The sequence below is a fragment of the Ornithorhynchus anatinus genome, chromosome 9 (genome assembly GCF_004115215.2).
Source record: "Ornithorhynchus anatinus isolate Pmale09 chromosome 9, mOrnAna1.pri.v4, whole genome shotgun sequence".
Classification (NCBI taxonomy): Eukaryota; Metazoa; Chordata; class Mammalia; order Monotremata; family Ornithorhynchidae; genus Ornithorhynchus; species Ornithorhynchus anatinus.
The window spans coordinates 32110479-32135992 of NC_041736.1; the positions used below are offsets into that span (position 1 = coordinate 32110479).

Genomic DNA, 25514 nt, shown 5'->3' on the forward strand with positions numbered 1-25514 from the left:
GCTGACAAGTGGCCGAGCTGGGATTCGAACCCATGACCTCCGACTCCCAAGCCCGTGCTCTTTCCACTGAGCCACACGGCTTCTCGTCTATCACACTGCTTCTCCCCCAACAGTGACTGCCATATATATTACCCTCCCTGATGATTCCGGACCACTGAATTTCCCTGTATCCCTTCCATCCCACATCTTTCCACAGATGACTTTCCCTGGATTCTTTCATTGACAATAATACTATCAAGTGCGAACTCCAATAAAAACTCCCCGCCTTTCCTATATCCACTGTCCCCCACCTTGGCCATCCCTCAAGGGGAGGTCTCCCCCCGTTCTTAAAATCCACTCTCTCTACCTATGCCTCTAACTCCATCACTTCTCACCATTTAATAACACTTGTGTCCATTCTTCTTCCCTCTCTGATTGACCTTCTCAACTGCTCACTCTCTAACAGTTGCTTTCCCACACCTCAGGCCTTATCTCTTTCCCTCGCTACACGCTTGCATATCCTCTTGCCTTCAACACATCTCTACGTGACTGTCGTCTCGTCACCTCAAACTTTAAATGCCCAAAACAGAACTCCTTAACCTCCCACCCAAACCCTGTCCTCCCCAAGACTTTCCCTTCACTGAAGACAGTGCCACTATCCTTCCTGTCTCACAAGTCCATAACCTTGGTGTTATCCTTGACTCTTCTCTCTCATTCAACTCACATATTCAACCATTACTAAATCTTGTGGGTCCCACATACCTAACATCGCTAAAATCCACCCTTTCTTCTCCATTCAAAGTGCTACCACGTTAATATAATCACTCATCCTTCAACCTCCTTACTGACCTCCCAGCCTCCTGTCTCTGCCCACTCCAGTCCATACTTCACTCTGCTGTCCAGATGAGTTTTCTACAAAAACATTCAGGGCATGTCACCCCCCTCTTCAGAAAACTCCAGTGGTTGCCCATCCATCTCTGCGTAAAAAAAAACCCCACTCCTCACCACTGGATTTAAACCACTTAGTTACCTTGCCCCCTTCTATCTCACCTCACTACTTTCCTATTACAATCCAGCCCACACACTTCACTCATCTAATGCTAACCTTCTCACTGTGCCTCAGTCTTACCCATCACACTGCCAACACCTGGCCCACAACCTGCCTCTGACTTTGAAAGCCTCCCTCCTTAAATCTGACAGACAATTCCTCTCCCCGTCTTCAAAGCCTTATGGAAAACACATCTCCTCCGAGAGGTCTTCCCTAAGCCCCTGCTTTCCTGCTCGCCCACTCCCTTCTCTGTCACCCTGACTTGTTCCAACCATCCTGACCTGAGGCCGCACAGCAGGATATTTCTCTGGATCCCGTTGCACCCTACAGCTACACCCCCAGTAAGCTCCTCCTGAGCAGGAATTGTGTCTCCCAATTCAAATGAATTGTACTTACCCAAGAGCTCAGTACAGTGCTCAGCAAACGGTAAATACTCAATAAATACCATTTACTGAGCTATCGCCTCCCCCAACTCCCCGCCCTCTTCCCACTGTGGCCCCAACTCCTCACACAGGTTGTGTGCACCTGTTGGATCCACTTCCCCTCTTCCAATTCTCTTCTACAGTCAGGTTTATGCACTCCTCCCGCCACAAAGACTCCCCTCTCCGAGGTCTCACATTAAAATGAGATTTGATGACTGACTGGAGAATAGAAGCTGGAGAAGTCCAGAAGGAATTTCCAGATGGTGCTATAAAACAGAGGAGGAAAAACTATTCATCTGAGCACTTTAGACTGAAGAAAAAGTGTGCTCATTCACTCTTCATTATTTCCAATTCCCTGGAGACTGTCAAACTCTAGTTAAAATTGAGATTGGAAAATACATGGCCCAAACTTTACTTCCAACTCTATCCCAGGTCAAGCCATTTAACCTTTCAGTGCTTCAATTTGGGGATTGTAAAATAGAGATAGTTCTTCAAGCCCCTGCCAATTCTGAAGCTTTTAAAGAGGATTAACAAGATAACAAGCTTAAAGACCTGCTTGAACTTCATGTAGCCAAGTTCTGAATAAACCCAAGGGTTATAATTATCTTGGAAGGTGTATTAAGAATGAGGATAAAGTTTGTTTACTCATAATTTTCTCATTTCCTCTGGGCAGAGCTTGGAGTACAGATATGTATTTCCAGGCTCTTTCTGGCTTTATATCTAAAACCTATTGGCCCTCTTAGCTCGATTCATGATTCAGCGCTCTTAGAAGTACTTGCGTGAGGGCAAGTAAGCGTGATATGAGTCCAGGGAAGAAAGTATCGCTGGAAATTAGTACCGGAGATGTACACACCAGAGCCAGTTGATGCAAGGGCTGACTGTGTTGCAGTCCATAGGTCTTGGGATTAAGGGGTCCCCAGCTACTCCACCCCCTGCCCCAGACATCCCAGCCCTCTTACCCTTCCTGCTGCTTGAGACATTCTGAATAGGGTGACCAAGATGGATCCTCCGAAATGGCTGCCTCTCACGCTCCTTTTCCTCTCATAAAGGAGCAATTTTTAACTTCTCCACTGTGTCAAAGAGAGGACCAGTGATGGAAAAGAGGGGATAAAGGATTGATCGGTAGGGTGTCGAGGAAACTCTCTGAGCCCATGCAGCTCTGCCTCTCGACAACTTTCCAGTTGACCACAGCCCCAGGGTTGAGGCGACCCCATGCCTGTCTAATAGCTCAGGCCTGGCTATTAAAGGGGATGCTTATCGGATGCAGTTGAGCATCAGATGAACACCTGGAAGACTTTTGGGAAAGACCATTAAGATTTTGAGGTATGCCTAGTTAAACACTAACTTGTATGATTCATATTTTATCTTTGGTATATATCGAGAAGCAGCTTGGCCTAGTGGATAGAGCATGGGCCCGGGAGTCAGAAGGACCTGGGTTCTAATCCTGGCTCTGCCAGTTGGGTGTTCATTCAAACATATTGAGCGCTGACTGCAGAGCACTGTACTAAGCACTTGAAAAGTCCAATTTGGCAACAGATAGAGACAATCACTGCCCACACAGTCTAGAAGGGGGGAGGCAGACATCAAAACAAGTAAACAGGGATCAATATAAATAGAATTAATAATGTTGGTATTTGTTAAGCACTTACTGTGTGCCGAGCACTGTTCTAAGCACTGGGGTAGATACAGGGTAATCAGGTTGTCCCACTTGAGGCTCACAGTTAATCCCCATTTTATAGTTGAGGTAACTGAGGCACAGGGAAGTTAAGTGACTTGCCCACAGTCACACAGCTGACAAGTGGCAGAGCCAGGATTTGAACTCATGACCTCTGACTCCCAAGCCCGAGCTCTTTCCACTGAGCCACGCTATTATAGATAGGTACATACATACACAAGTGCTGTGGGGCAGGGAGAAGGGGGTAGAGCAAAGGAATCGAGTCAGAGTGACACAGGGGGGAGGAGGAGCTGAGGAAAAGGGAGCTTAGTCTGGGGAGGCCTCTTGGAGGACGTGAGCCTTCAGTAGGGCTTTGAACGGGAGGAAGTATGATTGTTTAGTGGATATGAGGAGGGAGGGCATCTCAGGCCATAGGTGGGACGTGAGCCAGGAGTCGACTGCGGGACGGGCGAGAACGAGTCAGAGAGAGAAGGTTAGCACCAGAGGAGCGGAGTGTGCGGGCTGGGATGTAGAAGACGAGAAGGGAGGTGAGGTAAGAAGGGGCAAGGTGATGGAGAGCTTTGAAGCCAACAGTAAGGAGTATTTGTTTGATATGGAGGTTGATAGGCAACCACTGGAGATTTTTGAGAAAGGAGGTGACGTGCCCAGAAAGTTTCTGTAGAAAGAGAATCCAGGCAGCAGAGTGAAGTATGGACTGTGTGACCTTGGACAATTCACCTGACATTCAACCATTAAATGGGGATTCATTTTCTCTCTTTTGCTTAGATTGTGAGCCCCATGTGGTACATGGACTGTGTATGATCTAATTAAATTGTACTTTCTCTCGCATATAGAATAGTGTTTGACACAAAGTAAGCCCTTAACAAATACCATTTCATCTCCTTCATTAATAGTGTTTTCTATACTTTTTGAGCTTTGATCACTTTCTAAACACACACATATATGTATATCAATATATATGTATATATGTATACACACATTATATATACATATATACATATATATATTTGCTCAGTATTTTATATCTTGGGAAAACAGTGATTTGCTTTACAATCTTTCCTAAGGAAAATTTTACCTAGTTTAGTACAATATAAAAGGAGAGGTGGGGAGAGAGCCTTCCCACTGGAAGATTCGAGAAAGGGCTGGGATTAGCTGAATCTGGTTATGTTAATAATAATAATAATTATAATATTTTGTTAAGCGCTTAGTATGTGCCAGGCACTGTACTAAGTGCTGGGGTAGATACAAGCAAATTTAGTTGGTCACAGTCCCTGTCCCTCATGGGGCTGACTGTTTCAATCCCCATTTTGCAGATGAGGGAACTGAGTCTCAGAGAAGTGTAGTGACTAGCCCAAGGTCACACAGCAGGCAAGTGACAGAGCCGGGTTTAGAACCCATGAACTTCTGACTCCCAGGCATAAAAGTTGCTCATGAGAAAGGGTGATACCAGGCCCCAGAGAGAACCTTCCGTTCCCCTTGGTGTTTGGAAGACAAAGCTCGCAACAACATTGTTGAGGACACAAGAGCAGAGCTACAGAAGGATTCAGGATATCTTAACAACAGCAGGGGTTCATTTTTCTTTCAAGTTACCAGCAATCCCCAAATATGTGATAAAAAAAAATCTTCCTGAGTCCAGGTCGCTCCCACCCCACATATCTCTGAGATGGGTATTCTTCTTACTCCCAGCTTCCAGGACGTAATAATAATAGTGAAGGCATTTGTTAAGCACTTACTATGTGCCAAGTGCTGTTCTAAGCGCTGGGGTAGATATAAGGTAATCAGGTTGTCCCATGAGGGACTCACAGTCTTAATTCCCATTAAGCAGATGAGGTAACTGAGGCACAGAGAAGTTAAGTGACTTGCCCAAAGTCACACAGGTGATAAGTGGTGGAGCAGGGAATAGAACCCACGAGCTCTGACTCCCAAGCCCGGGCTCTTTCCACTAAGCCACACTGCTTCTCTACACCCAACTCTCCCACAGCACAACAGGGTTCCTCCCAATTCCACCATTCTCGGATGATCCCTCAGACTAGAGAGCCTCTAGTCCAGCTGTCTGTCTGGGCACATGTGGTGAACCGAGGACTCCCCCACCCCCCTCTCATCTCCATCGCCGATCACAATGTTCCGGTGTATGACCTAATTACACAAAACTCCATATGACACCATGTTCATCAGGAATCACGTGATTGGACCCACAACTCTACACCAGCCCTGGGCCCCAGCCTCAGTTAATCCAGCCCCATTAGAGTATCTAGTCAGAATCATGTTATCGGGCACATAATGAACTATATTTGTCTACCGCTTGTATTTTGCCAAAGCGGTTTTGACATCAATTATCTTATGGTATTTTTGATAACATAATAATAATGTTGGTATTTGTTAAGTGCTTACTATGTGCGGAGCACTGTTCTAAGCGCTGGGGTAGATCCAGGGTAATCGGGTTGTCCCACGTGCGGCTCACAGTAAATCCCCATTTTACAGATGAGGTAACTGAGGCACAGAGAAGTGAAGTGACTTGCCCACAGTCACACAATTGACAAGTGGCAGAGCCGGGAGTCGAACCCATGACCTCTGACTCCCAAGCCCAGGCTCTTTCCATTGAGCCATGCTGCCTCATCCCTCTCAGATGGGATGAGACAATAATTATCGTCCCATTTCTTATACGTGCAACCTGAAATCAAGTGACTTTCCCCAAATCTCACAGCTGGTGAGTGGTAGATTTGGAATTACCCACTGCTCTCCCGTTTTTCCATCTCTGTGTCTTTTCCTTTAAACCACACTGCTGATTGACTGTGTGTTGTTGCCTTGGGGATTGTTGCCTGAAAAATAGAAAGGTACCTTTCCACCCTGGCAAAGAACAGTAATTCACCATTTTTAATGTTTTCTTATATCCTCTCCTGAAAGATTTGAAAATGACTCCTCCAAGAATTAATTTCCAGGATCTCTCACTGCATCTTATATGTGTAATGTATTTGTCCCTGCGACACACTTTTTTTTTTTTGTCAGATCTAACACATTAGTATTTTTATACAACCATTCACACCTCTTTTTGTTCATCAACAACGCTTTACAAATGTTGAAGCTCTCTAATTTCTCTCAGGTTCACATCGCAAAATGGCAGTCTGATTTCAAGCTGTTATCTCCTTGGCAGATATCCAGAATGGGTCTTATACATTTCATTTTAATGACTACTTTAGACCCCAAATAATTTATATTGATAACGGTAATATGGTAATTCATTAAAGTCTGCAGCTACCCAAGTGCTAATTAAAAGGAAAGATAGTTGAAGGATAAAGTAGGGCTTGAAAGCATATCACACAAAAGTTCCTTCCTTAATATATTTCCTGTCTATCACACTTATTACTGCAGGGTGGGCTGACAGGTTAATTATGTACTAGCAGGAGCGCTGATACAGAGGATATTGCAATCTCAAAAGCAAACACTTATAATCATTTTATCTAAACATAAGACAGACTCACCTTGATCAAGGTTTGCGTTTAGTATCGGTATTAAGGCAGACATGGCACCGTAAAATAGTCTACGTTCAAAGGCATTCCTCCGGAATCCGTAACTGCTGATCCTTTTATTTGGATGTCCGTCTTCACCTGCAGACCGTAAGCTCCTTGTGGGCAAGGAACATGCCGACCGACTCTATTGAACTGTACTCTCCCAAACACTTAGAGTGTTGGTACACAGCCCTTGATAAATCGTGTTGATTGATCGACTGGTTGACAATGCATTCGCTATAATTGTTCACAACCCAGCATTGGGAAATGGGTTTTTTTCCAGAGAATAAGTTCTCCTGATGATGTGTCCAAAATACGCTAATCTAAGTGGATTCATTAGGCCTTCCAAAGACCCCATTGACTTAATTTGCTCCAAAACCCATTTGTTTGTGTTTAGGACAGTCCATGGTACTCCTGAAAGTTTTCTCCGATTCCATATTTCCGAAGAATCGGTGTTCTTTCTATCCTGTTTTTTCAATGTCCACCTTTCAGGATCCATACAATGTCCCTGGAAAGAGTGCACAATTGAGAGTTTGTATTTTTGTGTCAACATGTCAAATCATGAAGCAGCACACTTCATGATAGAGAAGCAGCGTGGATCAGTGGAAAGAGCCCGGGCTTGGGAGTCAGAGGTCATGGGTTCGAATCCCAGCTCTGCCACTTGTCAGCTGTGTGACTGTGGGCAAGTCACTTAACTTCCCTGTGCCTCAGTTCCCTCATCTGTTAAAAAAAAAAATAGGGATTAAGTCTGTGAGCCTCACGTGGGACAACCTGATTCCCCTATGTCTACCCCAGCGCTTAGAACAGTGCTCGGCACATAGTAAGCGCTTAACAAATACCAACATTATTATTATTATTATTATTAACTATGAATCAGAAATGACTAGAGGGTACTTGATAATAATGATAATGGGGAAATAGGCCTCCTTTAGTGTTAGTAACGCCAGGACTCCTCTTCCTAGCTGAGATGGGAAGGTACACGGAGAGTGCTCTGGATACTCTAACTAAAATTGTTTTTCAGATTCCCTTTTATTGGCACATTTCAGAATACCATGCCATTCTTGCTCTTCCTTCACTACTGAAGAAATATGCACACATTCCACTCCATCTTCATTCTTTCTGGGAATCTAATCCAAGGTTAATTAAAGACATTCTAATGGTTTCCAGAGAGGGATATTGTAGGTCTACAATGACATCAAGTGGTAGAGAAGCAGCGTGACTCAGGGGAAAGAGCCCGGGCTTGGGAGTCAGAGGTCATGGGTTCGAATCCAGGCTCAGCCACTTGTCAGCTGTGTGACTTTGGGCAAGTCACTTAACTTCTCTGTGCCTCCGTTACCCCATCTGTAAAATGGGGATTAAGGCTGTTAGCCCCGTGTGGAACAACCTGATTACCTTGTATCCTCCCCAGCGCTTAGAACAGTGCTTTGCACATAGTAAGTGCTTAACAAATGCCATATTTATTATTATTACTTTCTGAAACTGCCATTACAAGATGTTGCTGCTTAGAGTACTAAGGATCTAAACCTTACCTTAATGTATGATTAATCAGAGTATTACTTGCTTAGTCGTATATTTGGATGCCCAAATCTTTTCATTCTACTGCTTCGTTTATCTTTTTTCAACATTTGCATTTTACTTTCAGTTAATGCTGAATACATATTGATTACCTACTGATTATCTAGTATTTACCCAAGTGCTTAGTACAGGACTTGGCCGAGTAAGTGCTTAATAAATAGCCTTATTTTACTGTTGTTATACAAATAACAAGTAAAAATAAATTTATTCAAAAGCTATGCTTTGAAAAGAGTCTTCCCCCGATCTGCCCAAGTGGGAAGATTCCATTTTTAACTCTAAGCAATTTCAACTAACTTGTAAAATACCTTTCTTACTGCCATCCCAGGTTGCTAGTATATATTCTGCAAGACAACACGTGGGTGGCTCATGGAACTGAATGATGAACCCACCTCATTCTAAATTGATTTTCTGAATAATTCCTGGGCCTAAATCCAAAGGGTAAAGGTCTAAGTGGGGAGGACTAGCCAACCTAATTTAGTTCTTCCTTGGTGAAAGTAGTGTAAGCCCATTGTACAATCATGATGGATTCTTTTTAATATGGTGTTATTGTCAGATTATAGCTTCAATATGCGCTGTAAGCATTAAATGCTAAAAATAATAACAGCAATTATGGATTGTTCTGACACACACAAAAAGACCGATACTTCTTAGACTCATTGCCTCCAGCCAATAAAAATGCTAAATAACTTTCCTGTAATGTACTTTCATCTGGGCTGGATACCGGGAGGTGTTAGCATTCCATCCATCATTCAAAGACTCGACAGAACTGATTGGAGAGGCAATCTTTCTTTGTCCCCCTACTAAGTGCTAGAGACAAAGAATAAATCAGAAAAATGTATCTTTTTCGTAATCTCCCTTTAGCTGCACATAGCCTATCTCCACTCCCAGCCACTGTAGGAGAATATGCCCTCGTTGGTTTGAATGAGCCATTTGGGTACAGAATTTGCTGTGCATAGAATTGAACCACAGGTCTCGGCAGAGTTGACAGAGATTTGTTCATTGCTCATTTGTTCTAGTTTATAGCATAAAATCTGAAGAGTTAAGGTTCTAGGAAGGAAGACAAGTTTTTCAAATTTACTTCCTTTCTAAGTGCAAATGAAGGCATCAACTTACATTGCTGAATTCATTATTTTTTAATATGGCTATTTCTGAATCAGCCCATAGATTCTTATGCATCTGACCTTAAATTATAAAATACTTGGAGGTGAAGACTGTATTCATTTTGCACCTCAGTTGCATTTACTGCTCAGTGAAATAAGAGCAAACGTAACGCATTAGTGCTGACTTTTCCCCAGGCCAACACAAAATGAATAGTTTTGGGAAAAAAAAAAAAATTAGAGTCTGAGTTCCAGGTGGGACGGGGATGAAGCCCAACCTGATGACCTTGTACTTACCCTAGAGCTTAATACAGAGCATGGAGGGTAGTAAGTACTTAAATACCACAGTTGCTATCTACCCCATGTGTTTTCCTCTACTGATTATGTTTTGTGGAATGATTTCTCGTGGATGGGTGATTTTGTTGATGAGGTGAGGCTGCATCTCTGGATATGATCAGTCATCTGCTGATTCAATTCCATGTAGATCTTTAGAGCTAATCTCTCAGAGCCTGCCAGAAATGAAGGAACGGGGCTTCAAGTAAGAATAAGTAGTGAAAAAAGACCTATCAATCAGCCCATCGTATTTATTGAGCACTTACAGACCACTTGGGAGAGTACAGTATCACAGAGTTGGTGGTCATGTTCACTGACCACATTGAGTTTACAGTCTAGAGAGATGAAACAGTGTTTGTCACATAGTAAGCACTTAACAAATCCCAACATTATTATTATTATTATGAAAGAAGATGAAACTCCTCGGTGACAGGAGAAAACTCTGGTTGATTGGAAGTGCTCGATTGTTCACAGACAGGAGTTGGTTGCGCTTAGTCAAATCCAGGATGATTGCCAATCTTAATGTCCTTCTACCAAAAGATATCTCCAGGAGAAGGCTTCTGGGTGTTTTCTTTTGTGATGGAATCCTCAAAGATATCGGAAATTTGGATCTGCAGAGATTAATCTGCCAGAATTCTGTAGAAATGGGTGGGCTTGTACATAGCATGGCTGTAGGTTAAAAAAAAAAAAAAAAGGGAAACTGAACAGATGTTCTGCCCCTGTGTTGACTAAGGAAAAGATCTGGGAAAGTTTCTATCGAGACTGCTTACTATTTATATGTTTATTATTGTCATTAAATTGGAACATGACCCAGGTGCGGTTTGGGATAAGTAAAAGTATTCAAAATGTGTAAAACAAACAAAACTGTAAAAATATGAAGACAAGAAATTCAGTACATCTAACAGAGTCCCAGGGGTTTTGTCAGGGCAGTATAGGCAGATTAATCTTCACTGTCACTAATTCTCAGGAGGCCCTTTTTCAGGCATGAAGAAGGCAAATTAGTCTCATCCTTTAAAGAGAAAATTCACATTCAAGCTTATTTGGAGGCACTGTCTTTGAAATCTGGTTTGTAGTGTATGGAAAAATTAAACTGTTATTTTGGAGAGCATATTCAGAGAATGTTTTATGTCTTTTACCGCTTTAGAAATCTAGCCCCATGGTTGCCTTTCGTCCACCTGGCTAACCTCCTCAGTATTATCTTTGGTTCCACTCAATCAATCGATGATTTTTATTGAGCACTTACCTCATATAGAGTACTGTGCTAAATGCTTAGAAGAGGATAACACACTCTGGAACTTTATTTTCTCATTTAGCTCAGTTGCCAAATCCTGCTCTTTTTCCCTCCGAAATATTTACCAGATCAACCTGTTCCTCTCCACCCAACCTTGCTTTAGGCCTTTTTGTTATCCCTATTAGACTAAGAGTACAGCATCAGTCATATCCCTGGTGTTCCTGCCTCTACTTTCTCCCCTGTTCAATCTATACTCCTCTGTTGAGCAGGTTGGCTTTTTAACTCATCATTGTGAGCCCATCACTTCCCCATTTAAGACCTCCTGAGGCTATTCATGGCAGTCAAGACAGTAAACTGCTTGTGGGAAGGGAACATGTCTATCAATCTTTAGCACTGTACCCTTCCAAGCACTTAATACAGTGCTCTACACACAGAACATGGTCAATAAATACCATTAATCGACTGACTGAGAGGGTATTCTGTTCTCGGCTACTCCCCAGCCCCTTCCCTATTTCCTTCCTCCCAAAGACCCCGTACCAGGCTTTCATCTCTTTGGTCCCTCATTTCTCATTTTTTCTTTCCCAGGCTCTCCCTGCTGCCTGGAACTCTCTCCCCTCTTATATCCACCAGACCAAAGTTCTCCCCCACCTTCCAAGCCCACTCCGGCTGTCATTCCCCGATCAATTTCTCACACCTCTAGTCAGCCAATCCCAATGGCAATGATTAGAACTTATGTTCACATCATTTTAGATGAATCAATTAATAATTAATTGGATTATTTAATCATTTATTTTGCCACGTTCCTCCTCGTTGCTGGTAATAGGAGCATTGTGGCAGAATAAATGATTAAACAATTCAATTCATTATTCATTAATTCATCTAAAATTATGTGAACATAAGTCCTAAACTTGCTTTCTGCTTATCCTGTATGCACACTCGCTCTGCCTGCTTGTCCTCCATCCCCCCATTAGATTGTATTTCAAGAGAAAGGACATTACATTTTACATCAATCAGTCAATCAGTCTTATTTACTGATCACTTACTGGGTGCAGAGCACGGTACTAAGAGCTTGGGAGAGTACAATATAATAATATTAGAGACACACTTCCTGCGTATAACAGTCTAGCGAGAATAATAATGTTATTTTTTAAGCTCTTTGTTCCAAGCACTGTACTGAGCCCTGGGGTAGACCCAAGATAATCAGATCCCACATGGGGCTCACAGTCTAAGTAGGAGGGAGAACAGGTATTAGATCCCTGTTTTACAGGTGAGGGAACTGAGGCCCAGAGAAGTTAGCAGACTTGCCCAAGGTCACACAGCAGACAAGCGGCGGAGCTGGGATTATAACCCAGGTCCTCTGACTCCCAGGTCTGGGACCTTTCATTCTTTCATTCGATAGTATTTATTGAGCGCTTACTATGTGCAGAGCACTGTACTAAGCGCTTGGAATGTACAAGTCGGCAACAGATAGAGACAGTCCCTGCCCTTTGACGGGCTTACAGTCTAATTCCACTAGGCCATGCTGAGGAGGAAACAGAGAGAACCATTAGAAGTGCCTCCATCTATCAGTCAATCAATGAGTTATTGAGCACTTATTGTGTGCAGAACACGAGGCTACACGATGGGGAGAGTACAGTGGAGTTGATAGACACAATCTCCGTCCTCTAGGAGCTTACAACCTTTACTGTAATAATAGCAATGCAAAGGAGTAGCATGGTCTAGTGGCAAGAACACAGACCTGAGAGTCAGAAGGTTATGGATTCTAATCCCGGCTCTACCACTTGTCTGCTGTGTGACCTCGGGCAAATCGCTTAACTTCTCTGGGCCTCGGTTCCCTTATCTATACCGTGAGGATTCAATAACAGTTTTCCCTCCTACTTAAATGGCGAGTCCTATTGTGGGACAGGGTCTGTTTATGACCGGATTATGTTCTACCTTCCCTAGTGCTTCAAAGGGTGCTTGACTCATTGTGAGCCCTTGACAAGTCGCACAACCGTGATCTGAAGCGGAGTGGCCCTGCAGGAAGACCTCAGGCCAGGGAATCAGAGGGCCTAGGTTCTAAGGCCGGCTGTATCGCGTGCCTGCTGTGTGACCTTGGGCAAGTCACTTAACTTCTCTGGGCCTCCTAATTCCTCCTACTTGGACTGTGAGCCCCAGGTGGGACAGGAACTGTGTCCACCCTGATGAACTTGTACCTATCCTACTGCTTAGAACAGTGCTTGGCACATAGTAAGTGCTTCACAAGTGCTATCGCCCTTATCGTCAATCTGCACATTGAATCAACTCAAGTACTGTTCTCTGCACACTACAGGGGTCTGGAATGGTGCCAGGCACATCGTGGGTGTGCAATAATTACTTCCAAATGGATGAATCAGTGAATCAAGCAATAATTTTGGAGATAGAGGAGTGCAGCTCCTGTGAGGAACCTCCTCGACTGAACCAAGAAGATGCACTGACTGAAGGAGAACATGTTGCTTGGGACACGTTGCTCTGAAAGTGAAGTCCGTGGTTATGAGGTAGGGCCTGGGTCAGACCGTGTCTGGCCAGCTTCTTCGCACAAACTAAAGTTGTTCTCCAGACCCACAAGGATAGAGGGTTGAGGAACTCAGCCAGCTTCTGTGAGAATCCTTAAATTGGGATTGAGCCCGGTCTGAATCTTGTTGGGGGCTTCTGTAAATCCAAGGTGCCAAAGGAAACCGAGCCTCCGTGGGCTTGCATTGTACTCTCTTATGCTGCACTCTCCCAGATGCTTAGTACGGTGCTCGGCACGTAGTGAGCACACAACGAGTACCGTTGATGATGATGACGTTGATCGGGTCTTCGCTTGCAATGCCTCGTCAAGGGGAGCCTCTGTGTTGGCTATGAATTTAGCTGTGTACGCCTTCGGCGTTTTGATACTCACCCCTTCCCCACAGCACTTATTTAAATATTCTTTTCCTTTACCATTTTCCCTACCAGTAATCTATTTAAAAGTCGGTTTCCCCCTGCAGACAGTAAACTCCTTGTGACGGGGATCACATTTACCGACTCTGTTCTATTCTACTTTCCCAAGCGCTGAGTACAGTGCTCTGCATAAAGTAAGCCCTCAATGAATATTACTGATTGATTGGTACTATATAGATGAAATCCTACTCTTTAATGCCCTGGCAGTGGCTTAGTGAAAAAAGCCCGGGTTTGGGAGTCAGGAGAACATGGGTTCTAATCCCGGCCACTCGTCTGCTATGTGACCTTGGGGAAGTCACTTAACTTTTCTGTGACTCAGTTACCTCATCTGCAAAATGGGGATTAAAAGTGTGAATTCCACATGGGACAACCTGATTACCTTGTATCTACCCCAGTGCTTAGAACAGTGCTTGGCATATAGTAAGCATTTAACAAATACCCTTATTATTATTATTATTATTATAACACATCCCACTCTCCACCTAAACCCCTTCCCAGATCACTTTTGGCCTTATCTCTAAATAGTACTGCATGGTATGATAGATCTTTTGGGGGCTCAAAACCACTTAAGCCCTTCAAAGAGAGTGACGGTTTAACAGATTCTTTAGGGACTCAGGACTCCTTACCCCTGCAAAGGGAGTCACGGTACGACAGATCCTTCCTTCTGTCAGCGAATAGAACCCTCGACATTACAGAGTGGGAGACTCTTTTCTGAAGAAAGACAGAACGTTGGTCTAATATTTTTTTCTACAAAAACATTCAGTCTATGTCTTTCCCACTCCTCAAGAACCTCCACATCAAACAGAAACTCCTAATCATTGGCTTTAAAGCATTCAATCACCTTGCCCCCTCCTACCTTCCCTCTCTGGTTTCCTATTACAATCCAGTCAAAACACTTCACTCCTCTAATTCCAACCTCCTCAATGTACCTCAGTCCCCTCTCTCTCACTGCTGACATCTCACCATGTCCTGCCTCTGGCTTGGAACTCCCTTCCCTCTCATATCAAAAGACAATCATTCTCCCCACCTTCAAAACGCTATTGAAATCACAACTCCTCCAAGACGTTTTCCCCAACTAAACCCTTATTTCTTCTCCCACTCTCGTGCATCACCCTTAGACTTGGATCTGCATCCTTGCTCTGCACACAGTAGGTGCTCAGTAAATACCATGGACTGATTAATAAACTGCGTATCTCAAGGAGGGAATCACGTCATGCCTCGGAACCTAAAACAGAATTACGAACCTTAGAGAGATGTTAACTCTAAACTCCTGCACTGAAAAAACAACTGAAAAACTCTATCATGAATGACTGCTTCATTCTGCTGCTTATCCTTTCATTCGACACGGAGCTCAGACAAATGTTTTAATAAAACAAGTACCAAAATTATGCAGATAGTGACAATGAGACAAATAGCTAGATAAAGCCAATCCATCTGCACACTGATGTCAATTATGATTACTGGAGTGAATCAATAAGTTAAAAATGTCTGTCTGAAGAGGAAATAAATCTCTTACATTTGGATGTTCGGCTCTCTATCATTTGCCTGAATTGACTCGATGTGGACATTGTCGCACAGCTATTAGAACAGCCCTAGATCTCACACGGACATGCCATTTTGGTAAATTGATTCCAATTTTTACTAACTGAAAGCTATTCGCTAATGAGAGAGTAATTTCATGGTGCCATATGGGCACATGAGTATTTTCTAATTTTGGGTGGTGAATATTATCTGTTCTTCCTTATACGAACACATTTCATTGTAATCATTTATACCGCCCCTGGCTGAAACAAACAGAACCATTTACTGAAAGGTTAAATGAGAAAAGACAATGACTGCTAGTCTAGATTGGGGAATATGCCAATTCATCTAAAGGATGGAGACCTATACGTTAGGTCTAGAATGTTATGTGACAAGTTTTGCATAATAAGAAACAGATGGCAAAGGATGATTCAGGAAGTATGTTTTAGAGAGAGGATATAAGACAAGGGCAGTTTGGCAAACATTCATTTAGATCTCCATTTTTAGAACCCATCCTTACCTTCACGTGTTATTCCAAATTAAATATACCAGCTAATTTGGGTTCTGTAATAAAGATCGAGAAACAGTGTGGCCTGGTGGAAAGAGCGTGGGGCTGGGAATCAGAGGTTCTAATCCCAGCTCTGCCACTTGTCTCCTGTGTGACCTGGGGTAAGTCACTTAATTTGTACTTCTGATTCCTCATCTGTGAAATGGGGAGTGAGTCCTCCTCCTTCCTACCTAGACTGTGAACCCCACTGAGGTTAATCTGATAACCTTGGATCTATTCTAGCCCTTAGAACGGGGCTTAGCTTATAGTAAGGGTTTAACCAATGCCATCATTTTTATCATTATTATTATTTATGACTGAGCTGGCTGGATAAGGCTAATTAAAGATTTCATTCATGGAGGGCATGGGGGGTGGGGGGAGAAACATTCAGAAGAAATGCCAAAAGCTCTTGAATATGAAGGACAGCTGTTTAAAATAGTTGCTGTCATCTCTCCCGCAACCTTCCGGCTATTGAGAGTCTGTGCTAATAGTTTGCTCCCACATCGATCAATCATTTATTGAGCATTTACTGCACGCAGAGCACTGGTTGCTGTCTGTCTCCCCCATTTAGAAGGTGAGCCCGTTATTGGGCAGGGATTGTCTCTATCTGTTGCCGAATTGTACATTCCAAGTGCTCAGTACAGTGCTCTGAACATAGTAAGTGCTCAATAAATACTACTGAATGAATGAACACTTGAGAGAATACAATATAGCAGAGTTAGAAGATAGGTTCCCTGCCTCCACCCTCACCACTGTGACTTGGAACCTACTTCACCCCTTTGATTGTATGGGGTTTTAATGTTTCATCACCCGTTTTGTGTTCGTCTCCAATCCTTTCACTCCACTTAAATTTTTCGATCGTGACTCCCATTAGGGGTAGGGATATGTTTAATTTCCACCTGTGTGTATTCTCTCAATTCTTAGTACAGTGTTCTGCACACGATAATAGCTTAATGAGGCTATTGCTATTATTACAACTACTTTAAAAAACACTATAGTATATAATACTTTGTGGGGGTCCATTTGATTCATAAATCAAACTGGACTTTTTTTAACCTTAGGCATCTTCTCAAAATTCCTTCTGTTCTTATGATTCCAGAAGACACAAACAGGCATTAATGTGAACAGTTGGTCCAAGAAAGCCTTACTTGGGTTGGAAAGTTATTAAGTGCAACTGGAATAGGCAAAGAAATCATTAAAGGGCATTTCAAAAACCTTAGTTGTATGCAAATCAACAGGGTGTGATGACAGGCACCCTAATGTGCATTAGGAATTGGCAGATGTTATTTCAGAACCAGCAGCTATTATTTTTGACAATCTGAGAAAGATGCGAGAAGTCCCTAAGGATGAGAAGACGTGCTCTTCTTTTTAAAGAGGAAAAAGAAAGACTCTTAGAGTTCCAGCCCAGTCACCTGATGAAGCAACTGGGAAGATATTAGAACAGATGATCAAAAAATCAATTGGTAGCTATTTAGAAGAAAAGAAGAAATGAGGAAACAATCAAAATGGCTAAGTGAAAGGCAAATGGTGGTGGATAATTTAATCTCTGTGGGTAGAGTGACAGGTTTTAAATTCAGGGGAGTAACAGTATATATAATTTATCTAGATTTCAGGCAGGTTTAAGATTCTGACCCATATAATGTCCTTATTGACAAGCTGGGAAAGCATGGTCACATTACTGCTAGATGGTTTCCATACAGAGGGTAGTCACTGATGGGTTAGTGTCGCACTGGGAGGAATGAATCATATAGAACTGATTCTAGGACCGATTCTAGTCAATAGCTGAATTGCTGACCAACGTAGGGTGTGCGAGCTTGTTCATCGTATTTGCAGCTGATGCAACACTGGGACTTGAATGATAGAATAAAATTCCAAGTGGTTTGGAGAAATTGGAGAAATTGTCCCACCCAAGCGGCGTGCAACCCAATCGAGGCAAGACTAAGGAAACACATTTGGGAGTAAAAACTATAGGAATACCAGAAAGGGGAGAGGCCAGTGAGGTTTAATTAAATCGTATTTGAGCGCTTACTGTGTGCAGAGCACTGTATTAAGCACAAGGAAGAGAGCAGAAAAATACATCATGGTGAAGGGGCGGGGCATGAGGGAAAGGGTCATAGGAAAGACGCTTTTTGTAGAGGGTTGAAACGTGAATTGCTAATTAAATACATAGTTAGGTCACTTGGCACCAAGGATGAATTTGTTGACTAGAAACGTATTCTGGTTCCGTTTATTCACAATGATAAGGGCAGTACTCATTGGTCTCAACGCTTGTTTCAGACATTCAACTCCCTCTTCAAACCTCTCATCCACCCTCTTCACCCAAACTCTGGCCCCTCATAACCTGGCCATGTACATTATTGAGAAAATTGAAACCATCAGACAAGATCTCCCTAAACTCTCCCCTACCACTCTTCAGTTCCTCCTTCCTCCTGCCACTTCTTCAACGCTACTGTGTTTCCCAGCAACATCTCCAGAAATCTCCCACCTCTTCTCCCAATCAACCTTCTCCACCTGTACCTCCTCCCCCAGCTTTGCACTCATCAAAATACTTGACCCCTCTCTTTTTCCATCCCTGACCACCCATCTTCAACTATTCACTCCCCATTGGCTACTAACCCACTGTTTTTCAGCATGCATATACATCCCCTCGCCTTAAAAAGTATTCCCTAGATCCCACGACTTTCTATAGTCTCCCTCTTTGAGCAGATTGTCTATGCCCTCTGCCTCAGTTTCCCCTCCTCCAATTCTCTTCTTGACCCCTTCCAATCTGGCTTCTTCTCCCTTCACTACACTCTACACCAAAACTGCCCTCTCAGTCACCAGTGATCTCCTTCTTGCCAAATCCAATGGCCACGACTCAACCTTTCAGTTGCCTTCGACACAGTGGACTTCCCCCTTCTTCCAGAACATAAACTGACTTTGGTTTCACTGATTCTGTCCACTCCTGGCTCTCCTATCTCTGGCCTCTCATTCTCTGTCTCTTCTGCAGACTCTTCCTCTTCCTCCCACACCCAAACTGTGGGAGTTTGTTCCAAGGTAAACTGGGGCATCCACCATCTCAAGATCAAAGGCTATCTTGTCAAACGCTATCTCCAGAGTACTCGAGCTAGCAAGTTGAACTCGGAAGCCTGGATAGGACACTGCTCCCCAAACCAAAACCACTAACCATCCCAGGACAGGAATACAGAAGGCCCCATTCCCAATTAAATAAGGTATTGTAAGGAGGAGGGGGAACAGAGATTGGACAAACAGAAACCAGAAGCCCAAATGGCCCAGAAAGGCAGGTGATAAATACCAGCTTCCTCTGATGTTCGAGGCAGTGGGTTGAGTGTTTCCTCTGCCCAGAGAGTGGAATGCCCGCTCTCTCTCCGCCACGTGAGGAGCCGTGGGACATGTGAATGTCCCACTGACCCTTCATGGGGCTGAAGCTAGGGCACTTTGCCACAGGAGGGTAACACATAAATTCCTCCTGAGTGGGAAGTTTTCATGGGTGGGAGCTAGGTGCTTTCCCATGTGCGAGTATCGCATAAGTGAATTCCTCCGTGTGGGAAGTGTTCTTAGGTGGGATCTAGCTACTTCATCATATGCAAGTAACTAAGTGTATTCCTCCCTAGGGGGAAGCCTTTGGTTTGAGTGTACTCAGGGCACTGTAGAATATGTACAACAAAATTGTATTTCTCCTGAAAGGGAAGATCAATTTGCCTCTGGTGAAAGAGTCCCACAGAGCTCAGTTCTTTATCCCCTTCTATCCTCCATCTATATCCACTCCTTACTCCCATCCCTTATGGTTTCCGACCCATGGTCTTATATCACCTCCTGACTCCCCTGTGTAGCTGGTTGGTTGAAGGATACGCTGCAGATTGTACTGCTTGGATTATTCGTAATTCTACTCTTTTTCATTCTTTTCAGCTTATTGAATTACTGCTGTAATTGTATGAGAGATATCACTAATGAGAGTAGACTGGAAGAGAGTTTCTGCAGCTCTCAAGAATGAGCAGGACAAAGAATCAGCCAGAGAAATAGAGATCCTATGACCTATGCAAATATATCTTTAAAGGCGGCCTCATGATCAAACCAAATGGACCTGTCCACTTATCTACTCCGTGACAGTAAGGATGAGGTCAGGTTGAGATCATGAGGAGATAAACCACCTAAGCTGGGATACTGTCCAGGTATGACAGGAAGGAAATTGAGTTCAGAACTCTCTGTCGTCATGCCAGTGAGGCATCAGAGGGGGCAATGGTGGAAACCAACTCTTCATCAGTCCTACTCCATTCTGTTTTCAGTCTCCATTCTGTATTTAATATAGCCTGTTGTTTTTTCCTCAGTCAGGCATCACCCGTACCCCTCTTTCCTGTCATCAGTTAAGAAAACTGAAGCCACACTTGATTGGGCCCACTGGATCAAATGACTAAAATCACAAAACCCAAATGGATCCTGTTGGTGGTGTGAGGGAACACCTGGCCCCCCAAGAACTAGAACTCATTACCTCTCCCAACTTTCGGGTGTGAGATTGAGCTTGCTTTTCAAGCAGCACCCTCCATCTATCCTCACCCAAACAGATCTGTATTACTATTACGATAATAAACCTCTTGTGCTGTGTTTCCTGTGACTTGCTTCCTTTTTGTGGACCTGACATTGTAAATCTCCCACCTCGATATGAAATGGAGACTGTATATTCACGTTGGAACGAATGGGAAGAAGTCCCACTGGAAGGAAAGATCAATTTCTTCCTTTGTCCAGTTTTTATTCTTTGGATCTTTGCCCTCCAAATCTTTTCCCCCTTTTCATAACTTTGAGTTGTTAATTCTTTCAGCTACCATTGTGGAGCCTAGATGAGTGTTGTGTGAGTGTGTGCTTCCCCATAAACCAAAGCGGGATTGAATTCCTCCTGCTCAAACTTCAAAGCTACAGGAACAGGTCCTGATTGTGTGACAGAATGAGGAATCAGAACCAATCCAGTCCTTCGTGAGTGAGAGGAGGGGTGATGCATGAGTTTGGACTTGGACAGGAGGGTGGGTGATCTGCATTCATAGATGAGGACCTAAATCCTTCTCAAACCCCTTTTCTCTGACTCCCTCCTTCTGACCTTCATCCTTGTCATCATCCTCTTTTCTCTGATGTTTAAATCCAACTCTCCTTTGTTTGGTCATTCTCAGTACCTTTCTCACCTGAACATTCTCGGTTTTCTTTGATTTCCTATCCATTCACACCCTTCTGCTTATATTTAATTTCCTCACTCCTGGCTTTTCTTTCAGCATGTTGCGCAGTCAGAGCTGGGCTTCATCTTCTCTTCCCATGATTAGAATCTTCCTTTCTCCGGATTCAGCATAGCAACATTAATTCTACTCCTTCATTAACCCCCTCCTCCATCCCATCCACTATTCAATCCTGGTCTTTAGTATCAACCTAGATCTCCAAGCACCTCCACCTTCTTCCACTTTCACTCTGACAACAACATTAGTTATTTTTTGGTCTCCTGACTTCCAGGCCTGCACATTTTCCATTAGGCCATGCTGCTTTCCCAGCGAACTGAGTTCATCCCTGTAGCACCTTCTTTTTCCTTGATTTTTAATCATGGTAATTATGGTAATTGTTAAGTGCTTACTTAATGTGCCAATCAGTGTTCTAGGCACTGGGGTAGATACAAGTTAAACAGATTGGACATAGTCCACGTCCCACATGAGGTTCATACTTTTAATCCCCATTTTACAGATGTTAGTTTAGACACAGAGAAGTTAAGTGACTTGCTCAAGGTCACACAGCAGACATGTGACGAAATGGGGTTGAGAACTCAGGTCCTTCTGATACTCAGGCCTGCACTTTATCCACTAAGCCATGCTGTTTCTCAGATTTTCCGGATGAGTCAGCTGAGTTCCTTCAGCTGCCTAGGAAAGGGCATTTATCAGCTTCACTGCATCAGCACGTAAAGCTCCTGCTTTTACTCCCATGGGTTTTCCCCTCAGTGCAGCCTAGAAAGACCTGGGGCAGATTTATCATTGTGCCATCCTCTAGATATCACCCCTTGGTGTTTTCATGAAAAATTTTAAATAATGACACAACTGTTGTTCATTCTAAAATGAGATTATTACATTTGAACCTTGAAATGCACAGCACAATACCTCATCTTCCTTGCAGCCAAGAAATTGATGATGTTGTCGGAGATTAACGATGATAATTCTGTGACAACACAACTTTCTCTATTGCTTTTTCCATTAACTCATATTTTATTCCGAGCTCTGCTCAACCCTCTTCTTCTGGAACTCATTATTTAAAAAGAAAGAAGTGCTCCCTTGTGTTTCCCAGCTGTCCTGTTCCTAGGGCAAGCCCTCTTCCAAGCTAACACAGTCGCACAAAGAATTCTGCCATGTTGGTTACCTTTTATAATACGTTTCGTTAGCTCATGGGGAGCAAATTGCTACTGCAAAAATAAAGAGATAAGGACCTCGTACTGATAGAAAAGTTATTTGAATTATTTCTTCTGGGAAAAAAATGACCTCCTTCCCTCTCTAGCTTCCTTTCTTCCTTTCTCCCTTTCTCTAGCCCCCTTCCCATTTTCTGCCTACTGATGGTCAGATATGATCAACTAGGAATGGGTCCCTGGCATCATTTAAATAGCATTTCACATTTTATACTCCTGAGGTGAGAAACCTGATCTCAAATTCATGAAGCATCTGTTCTCTTCATCCATTCACCCTGTAGATAATTTTCAAAGATTTTTTTTTCCTAATGAGTTTAAATTCAACCTTTTTTTTAAATTTTAGTGGAAGTTGGGGAGAGTTTATAAAGTCCTAGTCAGCAAAAAAAGTAATTTATGTGCTCTCTAGTTAATAACTTCTTATGTGCTTTAATAATTTAAACCAATTATCAATGGAATGTCTACTGTGTATACTTCAATTATTGCTTTTTATATATTTCCTCATTTCTTTCATGGGCTATGCTGCATGTCTTCAATATGTCTCTAGTGCCTATTTTTGCTGCTCCTCTCATATAATAAATGTCTTATCTATGAGACTATGACCTTGACACTGTGAAGAGACGTTCTTTAAAGGATTGCTCAATTAAAATTGAATCCCTCGGGTCCTGATTTGATTTCATTACTATTCATAAGATCAGGCAAAGCATTTGAGTCACACATTCACATGCAACACGTTCTTGGTTATAAATAGTGTCCTAAGGAAACACTCTTGTTGTTTTCTCATAGGATCCCATTGCGGGTAGTCATTTTTAGTCAACCCCATGTAAGATTGATGACGTAGATATGGGATGCTAAGAAATAGCCATCTCTTCACCCTCGAGGGGAAATATTAGTTTCCCCCAACCCATGACTTGTGCTTACAGACCTGCGGTACTTCAATCAATTAATTGTATTCACTGAGCTCTTACTGTGTGCAAAACATTATACTAAGCAGTTAGGAGAGTATACTATAACAGCTTTGGTAGACATGTTCCCTGCCTACAGTGAAAACCTACAGTCTAATAATAATGATGATGATATTTTTTGAGTGCTTCCTATGTGCCAAGCACTGTTCTCAGCACCTGGGTAGATACAAGGCAATCAGGTTGTCCCACCTGGGGCTCACAGTCTTAATCCCCATTTTACAGATGAGGTCACTGAGGCCCAGAAAAGTTAAATGACTTGCCCAAAGTCACACGGCTGATAAGCGGTGGAGTCGGGATTAGAACCCACAACCTCTGACTTCCAAGCCCGGGCTCTTTCCGCTAAGCCTCGGTGCTTCACATATTAATATAATTAAATTACAGATTTTTGCATAAGCCCTGTGGGGCTGAGGGACAGGCGATTGAAGAGTGAAAATCCAAGTGCAGGAGTGATGCAGAAGGAAGTGAGATAAGAAGAAATGAGGGTTTACTTGGGAAGGAAAGTGCCAAATCTCTGCTTTCATGAGAGTCCTGAAAGAAGTGACTGCAATGAAAGTGCCACTTTCCACAGAGGACCATTTATCAACATATTGCTTCTAAGCCGTCAGTCTTAATTATAGAGCTCATTGGGTAACTTGTCAGAGGTTGTAGCTTTTTAATCCCCGTGCATAAAAGCACTATAGAGGTAATTCTAAGTGAATAGTTTCAAAAAGTAAATTCTTGGCTGGGTGAAGGCTTTCTTATGAATTTTTGGTCAAACCTTTAGAAACAAGGAAAATAACTTTGATCATATCTGGAATCAAGTGTCAAAAACACCCAGAGCAACAGACAGAGAGATGTGAAAGCTATATGTATATTACTTTAAAAGCTTCCCTTTCCCCTGAAATACCCATTTAGTAATAACAATCCTCCTCTAAGTATGGAAGCATAGTCTCCACATAATCCTTTAAAATGAAAAAAAAAATATTGGTTTCAGATTATCCCATGTATTTTAACTCTATGGGAAGTAGTGCAGCTCAGCGAAAGAGCATGGGCTTGGGAGTCAGAGGTCGTGAGTTCTAATCCCAGCTCCCCCACTTGTCAGTAGTGTGACCTTGGGGAAGTCACTTAACTTCTCTGTGCCTCAGTGACCTCATCTGTCAAATGGGGACGAAGACTGCGAGCCTCACCTGGGACAGCCTGATTACCTTGTATCTCCCCCAGCACGAGAACAGTGCTTGGCACATAGTAAGCGTTTAATAAATACCAACATTGTTACTATTATTATGAGGGTGAATATATGTATAAATTTTCCCTCTCTGACTTTGAGCCCCATGTGGGACAAGGATTGAGTCTAGTTTGCTTATCTTGTTTCTATCTTAATAGTCTATGGAATTTTTTGGTTATACCAATCTTCACAAAGTCTTTGTTCAAGGAGAGCATTTCTTCACTCAGAGAGTGATGGTGTTGCCAACTGTGATGAGAAAGTTAGGGGGAGCAGAGAGTTTGTGAGGAAAGATGAAGATTTCAGTTTGGGACATAATGTCCTCTTAAACTGTTAAGTTCCTTTGGGACAAGGAGTGTTTCTACCAACTGCTGAAAATTGTACCCTCCCAAGTTCTCAGCATAATGCTCTGCATATGGTCAGTGCTCAATAAATGTAATTAATTGAAATACCCTTGATTGATGAGCCGGAGGCAGGAGGAGATGCGAGATTGCAGAGAAGAGAGGACAGCATGAGTGAGATAAATTTGGGAATTTAAAGAGGTGCTAGTTGAAGCTGTGGGAATGATTTTTTTAATAGTATTTATTAATTGCTTACCATGTGTCAAAGGACCTTACTAAACCCTGGGGTAGATACAAGATAGGTGGGATACAGTCCATGTCCCACATGGGGCTCCAAGTTTTAATCCCATTTTACGGTTGAGGTAACTGAGACAGAAAGAACTTAAGTGATTTGCCCAAGGTCACAAAGCAGACAAGTGGTGGAGCAGGGATTAGAATCCAGATCTTCTGACTCCTAGACTTTCCACTAGACTACACTGCTTTTCATTGTGATCAAAGTCTCCAGGTGAAAGTAGAGTGAGAAGGGGTACATTCCAAGCACTTAATACAGTGCTCTGCACATAGTAAACGCTCAATAAATACTATTGAATGAATGACTCAGAACCAAAAAAAAGAAAACCTAAAGGGACACTCATAGATAGGAGGTGGGAGGCAGAGGAAAAGATGCAAATGAGACGAACTGATCAGAGAGGTCAGAGCAAAGCCATGAGAG

At 42.9% G+C, this 25514-nt stretch overlaps 1 long non-coding RNA gene across 1 annotated transcript in view; it reads left to right on the plus strand.

Moving 5' to 3' along the window:
* LOC114814162 overlaps nucleotides 1-25514 on the plus strand; it is an 87785-nt gene that overhangs the window by 18320 nt on the left and 43951 nt on the right. The gene's annotated exons all lie outside the window — the stretch shown is intronic.